Here is a 6,830-nt window from a genome sequence, read left to right as displayed (position 1 = left end):
ATACCTGTATGTCATCTCCTCCTATATATAGTATATACCTGTATGTCATCTCCTCCTATATATAGTATATACCTGTATGTCATCTCCTTCTATATATAGTATATACCTGTATGTCATCTCCTCCTGTATATAGTATATACCTGTGTGTCATCTCCCCTGTATATAGTATATATCTGTGTGTCATCTCCTCCTGTATATAGTATATACCTGTATGTCATCTTTTATATATAGCATATACCTGTATGTCATCTCCTCCTGTATATAGTATATACCTGTAGGTCATCTGCTCCTGTATATATTATATACCTGTGTGTCATCTCCTCCTGTATATAGTATATACCTGTATGTCATCTTCTCCTGTATATAGTATGTACCTGTATGTCATCTCCTCCTCTATATAGTATATACCTGTGTGTCATCTCTCCTGTATATAGTATATATCTGTGTGTTATCTCCCCTGTATATAGTATATACCTGTGTGATCTCCTGTATTAGACCTCGTTAACACGTTATTTCCTCAGTATTTTTACCTCAGTATTTGTAAGATAAATTGGCAGCCTGATAAATCCCCAGCCAACAGGAAGCCCTCCCCCTGGCAGTATATATTAGCTCACACATACACATAATAGACAGGTCATGTGACTGACAACTGCCGTATTTCCTATATGGTACATTTGTTGCTCTTGTAGTTTGTCTGCTTATTAATCAGATTTTTATTTTTGAAGGCTAATACCAGACTTGTGTGTGTTTTGGGGCGAGTTTCATCTGTCAAGTTGTGTATGTTGAGTTGTGTGTGGCGACATGCATGTAGCGACTTTTGTGAGATGAGTTTTGTGTGGCGACATGCGTGTAGCAACTTTTTGTGTGTCGAGTTGCATGTGACAGGTTAGTGTAGCAAGTTGTGTGCAGCAAGTTTTGCGCATTGCGAGTTTTGCGCGTGGCGAGTTTTATGTGTGGTGCCTTTTGAGTATGTGCAAGTTTTGTGTGAGGCAACTTTTGCATGTGTTGCAAATTTTGTGCATGTGGCAATTTTTCCGCGTGTGCAAGTTTTGCGTGTGGCGAGTTTTCCATGAGGTGAGTTTTGCACTTGTTGCGAGTTTTGCGTGAGCCTAGTTTTTGCATGTGGCGAGTTTTGCGCGTGGTGAGTTTTGAGCGGCGACTTTTGTGTTTCAACTTTTATGTGGCGAGGTTGGTGTATGTGTGGTGAAATGTGTGCTGAGGGTGGTATGTGTTCAAGCACGTGGTAGTGTGTGGCGCATTTTGTGTGTGTGTTCATATCCCCATGTGTGGTGAGTATCTCATGTCAGGGCCCCACATTAGCAACTGATCGGTATATACTCTTTGGCGCCATCGCTCTCACTCTTTAAGTCCCGCTTGTTCACATCTGGCAGCTGTCAATTTGCATCCAACACCTTTCCTTTCACTTTTCCCCATTATGTAGATAGGGGAAAAATAGTTTGGTGAATTGGAAAGCGCGGGGTTAAAATTTCACCTCACAACATAGCCTATGACGCTCTCAGGGTCCAGACGTGTGACTGTGCAAAATTTTGTTTCTGTAGCTGCGACGCCTCCAACACTTTTCCTTTCACTTTTTTCCCCATTATGTAGATAGGGGCAAAATTGTTTGGTGAATTGGAAAGCGCGGGGTTAAAATTTCACCTCACAACATAGCCTATTCGCTCTCAGGGTCCAGACGTGTGACTGTGCAAAATTTTGTTGCTGTAGCTGCGACTGTGCAGATGCCAATCCCGGACATACACACATACACACACACACACACACACATTCAGCTTTATATAGTAGATATATATACATACACACATGTACAATCATGCATGTATCCACACATACATTCACACTCTCTATGATGTAAATGCAGAGCACACAGTCTTCTTACTTGGGAGATCCTACATAATGTTCACTCACAGTGCGAGAGGTAACAAAGCAGCTGACAAGGAGCTGCAGAAATCTCTGCCAAAGAGGACACAGCATAGATAGGATAGATAACTTTCTTGTCCTATCCTCACAGTGAACTGTCCCCTACCCCAACCTCTACACTCTGACCAGAAGATTATGAGGTGGTCTCCCAAATTAAGAAGACTGCGGAGGATGCACCCAGCATGATTTAAGCCATGCTGTTCATCCTTCAATCTCCTGTCCCCTAGTAAACATTCATCATTTGGGTGACGTGCAGGTGGACAGATTCTGTGCTCTCACCAGCCTGATAGGGAAGAGTTCATTGACCAGCGTCTCTCTACCTGCATGACACACCCCATGTGTCTATGCTCGAACCTGGAGCACCACTGCAGAAAATACCATAACCCTTAAGGTACCTTCACACTGAACAACTTAACAACGATATTGCTAGCGATCCATGACGTTGCAGTGTTCTGGATAGCGATATCGTTGTGTTTGACACGCAGCAGCGATCTGGATCCTGCTGTGACATCGTTGGTCGGAGCAGAAAGGCCAGAACTTTATTTTGTCGCTGGATCTCCCGCAGACATCGCTGAATCGGCGTGTGTGACGCCGATTCAGTGATGTCTTCACTGGTAACCAGGGTAAACATCGGGTTACTAAGCGCAGGGCCGCGCTTAGTAACCCGATGTTTACCCTGGTTACCATTGTAAATGTAAAAAAAACAAACAGTACATACTTACATTCCGGTGTCTGTCCCCTTGCCGTCAGCTTCCCGCACTGACTGTGAGCGCCGGCCGGCCGTAAAGCACAGCGGTGACATCACCGCTCTGCTTTACGGCCGGCCGGCGATGACACAGTGTGGGAAGCTGAGGCCAGGGGATAGACACCGGAATGTAAGTATGTACTGTTTGTTTTTTTACATTTACAATGGTAACCAGGGTAAACATCGGGTTACTAAGCGCAGCCCTGCGCTTGGTAACCCGATGTTTACCCTGGTTACCAGGGGACTTCGGCATCGTTGGTCGCTGGAGAGCTGTCTGTGTGACAGCTCTCCAGCGACCACACAGCGACGAAACAGTGACGCTGCAGCGATCGGCATCGTTGCCTATATCGCTGCAGCGTCGCTTAATGTGACGGTACCCTTAGTGTCTATGCACGGACAGAGCAGAGCTGACCGGTGCATGTGAAAAGTTAATAGTCTAGACAAAACTGTGCCCTTCCCCTTATGATATGAGGTGGTACCCTAGGCAGCCTCCGTACGCTGCTTACCCCTTGTCCTGGCCCTAGCCCAAACTGTCAATGTTTGGGCATGTCGCATCCCCCAGCAAACCGAGAGGCAGGGCAAACATTAGACAACCTCTTTAGTTATCTAAAAAGACATGTAGTTTTTAACATGAATGTATAATTTGATTTTTAATAAGTAATGTTTCTGGAAAAATCCATGAAGATACAGAGGGCACTCCAAACAAATAGGTGACATTTATTTAATAGTTCCAGTCAATGAATGAAAACAGGAGGTCATTAAATATCTCTGAAATATAGTTAAATTAGTCTGTTCTCAAAGACTGGGAGACTATTGAAGAAAGAGAGGTCACTTTAAGACAACCCTGAAGGAGTTTCAAGACTTGTACACCAGACCTGTTATATAAATTATCATTAACAAAAACACTTTGATTTTTTTTTTACTAGTTAACAAATTACTAATTAATCCCTAATTAAAAAAGAACTAATCAACACATAAACCCATAACAAGGATTTTGTGATTACTGCTGTCAAGATCTTCTTTGGATCTGATAAAACTTCAGATGGTTTAACCTCTTTGCTTTAGTCGTCAATAGGCATCATTGTATTTAAGATGCATGACAAAAAAGGGAGCTTCCTCTGATAGCTTATTGATGCCCTGTTACACAATTATGGCAGTGCCGATATGTTACCAGTGACTGACGATGAGATCCATGACCCAACAAAGGCACCCACATAAACTAAGTAAATTAAAGGGTCTAATTGTGATGGTTAGTAACTGGGCAAGTGTATCTCCAAAATGGCAGGTCTTATATGTTGTACCCAGTATTGCGTGGTTAATAACTTACAAAAGGGGTGTAAGTAAGGAGAATTAATGAGTTTGTGATTGAGTAAAAGGCAATTAACCATGCGCTTGTTAGTGAGGTCAGCCTTGTTGCCGCGAGGGCTATGACAAAGTTGGGACTAGCTTGTCTCTGCAGCTCTTTAACCCATGTCTTCGCTCTGGCAAAAGTCTCCTGGTTGGTGATGTCATACATTCTCATTAAATGGAATCTGTCATCAGGTTTTTGTTACCTTCTCTGAGAGCATATGATTAATAGGATCAGAGCCACATCTACGTCCTATACTATCTCTGAGCAGCATGATGTAGGCAAAGAGACCCTTAATCCAATAATGAATCACTTAGTATTTCATGGTGCAGTGGTTCTAACACAGAGTTATAGGTTTAGTATGATGTAATGCTTAGAAAGCTCTCCTGGCCCTATTAGTCTCTGTATGTACAATTGTACACCCAAAGAACACAACGATCAAAAATTCCCAAACATTATTATATTATATGAGAAATAAATCTTTATTTGAACTGGGGGTACATAGGGACAGGTGGAGGAACCACCAAGAACATGCATTACAAGATATTGGCACACAAATTAGCAGGGTATACAAGATATACAGTGTAAATTACCCCTTGACAAAGGCTTTTTCCAGCTGAAACGTGTGTCGGGGTGGGTGCACTACTGCAACAGACCTGGCCATTCGATCAGGTACACACTTGCTGATGTATTATGGACATGGTATTTGTCGCTCTATATCTTGTATACCCCGTTAGTTTGTCTGCCCATATCTTGTAATGCATGTTCTTGATGGTTCCTCCCCTGCTCCTATGTACCCCCAGTTACAAATAAATATTTCTTTGCTATTTAATATAATGTTTGGGAATTTTTGATTGTCGTGTTCTTTTGGTGTATAGTTCTATATTAGCGATTTATTCCCCTCATATCCCTAGCACTCCTTTGAACATATATATTGTATATACTTATATTTTTAATTCATTACATTGATGGGTAAATTTTGTGTTTCTATGAAGCTTTTATACTCTGTATGTACAATATCCAATGACATTGAAGTACCTGTCATAGAAGAGGGCAGAGTTGGACAAGGAGACACAGGTTCTGCTGTAGTCCAGCAATGATAAGCTCTTGGTGCTAAAACAATCATTACAAGCAAATAAAACCGCTGAGCTTGATAAGAGAGGCATAGCTGAAATCTCTATTTAAGCCCTACAGCATGCTGTCTTCCTATTACAAAACCAAAAATGCATGGGCTACTTGCACAGTGAACAAGTCTGTAGTAACCTGTTCACACCACCAAGAAACTTAAAGACTAGTGTTGAGCGATACCGTCTGATACTTGAAAGTATCGGTATCGGATAGTATCGGCCGATACCCGAAAAGTATCGGATATCGCCAATATCGATACCCGATACCAATACAAGTCAATGGGACACCAAGTATCGGAAGGTATCCTGATGGTTCCCAGGGTCTGAAGGAGAGGAAACTCTCCTTCAGGCCCTGGGATCCATATTAATGTGTAAAATAAAGAATTAAAATAAAAAATATTCATATACTTACCTCTCCGGAGGCCCCTGGACATCACCGCTGGTAACCGGCAGCCTTCTGTGCTTAAAATGCGCACGTTTAGGGACTTCCAGAGAATGACGTCGCGGCTTCTGATTGGTCGCGTGGCGGTCACAGGAGCGGCACGCGACCAATCAGAAGCCGCGACGTCATTCTCAGGTCCTAAATTCCTAGAATGAGGAGTTTACGGCCTGAGAATGACGTCGCGGCTTGTGATTGGTCGCGTGGCGGTCACATGAGCGGCACGCAACCAATCAGATGCCGTGACGTCATGGAAGTCCCTAAACGCGCGCATTTTAAGCACAGAAGGCTGCCGGTTACCAGCGGTGATATCCAGGGGCCTCCGGAGAGGTGAGTATGTCAATATTTTTTATTTTAATTCTTTATTTTACACATTAATATGGATTTGATACCGATTCCCGATACCACAAAAGTATCGGAACTCGGTATCGGAATTCCGATACCGCAAGTATCGGCCGATACCCGATACTTGCGGTATCGGAATGCTCAACACTATTAAAGACACAAAAAGAGCACAGTGAGGTCAAAAATACTCTGTTGTAAAGAAGTCACAGTAAATGAGCAAGTGCTAGTCAAAAAATGAAAAAAAAATACAGGGTATTTAGTTAATATGTTTTTTGGAAAAAAAATGTATATTAAGCTGCTCCACCAATCGCCAAGGTATACCCATAATAGAGCAGTCCTATCTAATGTATATAATCCCTATCTGATGTATTTAAAAACCTGATCATCTGTATAGTACCCGTATAAGCAGGGTTCAGAGAGAAAATATCCATGTGGACATGCAGGATGGAACAGCTTTAGTGCAAATGCCCACAGAGGAGTGGTGGACTCCCCAGTCTTGTAGAAACAAGAGAACAATTATAGAACCAAAAACACAAGGGCTATTTGCCCATGGGCTCTATTATGGGTATACCTTGGTGATTGGTGGAGCAGCTTAATATACATTTTTTTGCAAAAAAAATGTATTAACTAAATACCCTGTTTTTTCATTTTTTGACTAGCACTTGCTCATTTACTGTGACTTCTTTACAACAGAGTATTTTTGACCTTGCTGTGCTCTTTTTGTGTCTTCCTATTACATAGCAAAAACCTGTTGATGGATTCTCCTTTACCATGAACTGGAGGTGAAGGATACCTTGTGTGGTCCAATAGCACAAAAAGCTACTGAAATATAAAATACTTAAAAAAGGTTAATGCTGGCTATGAAAAGTGTTAGAACACATGTTACAT

The sequence above is a fragment of the Ranitomeya imitator genome, chromosome 5, assembly GCF_032444005.1.
Source record: "Ranitomeya imitator isolate aRanImi1 chromosome 5, aRanImi1.pri, whole genome shotgun sequence".
NCBI classification, from domain to species: domain Eukaryota; kingdom Metazoa; phylum Chordata; class Amphibia; order Anura; family Dendrobatidae; genus Ranitomeya; species Ranitomeya imitator.
The sequence above is the reverse complement of the archived record's forward strand: the minus strand, read 5'-3'. Positions refer to the sequence as shown.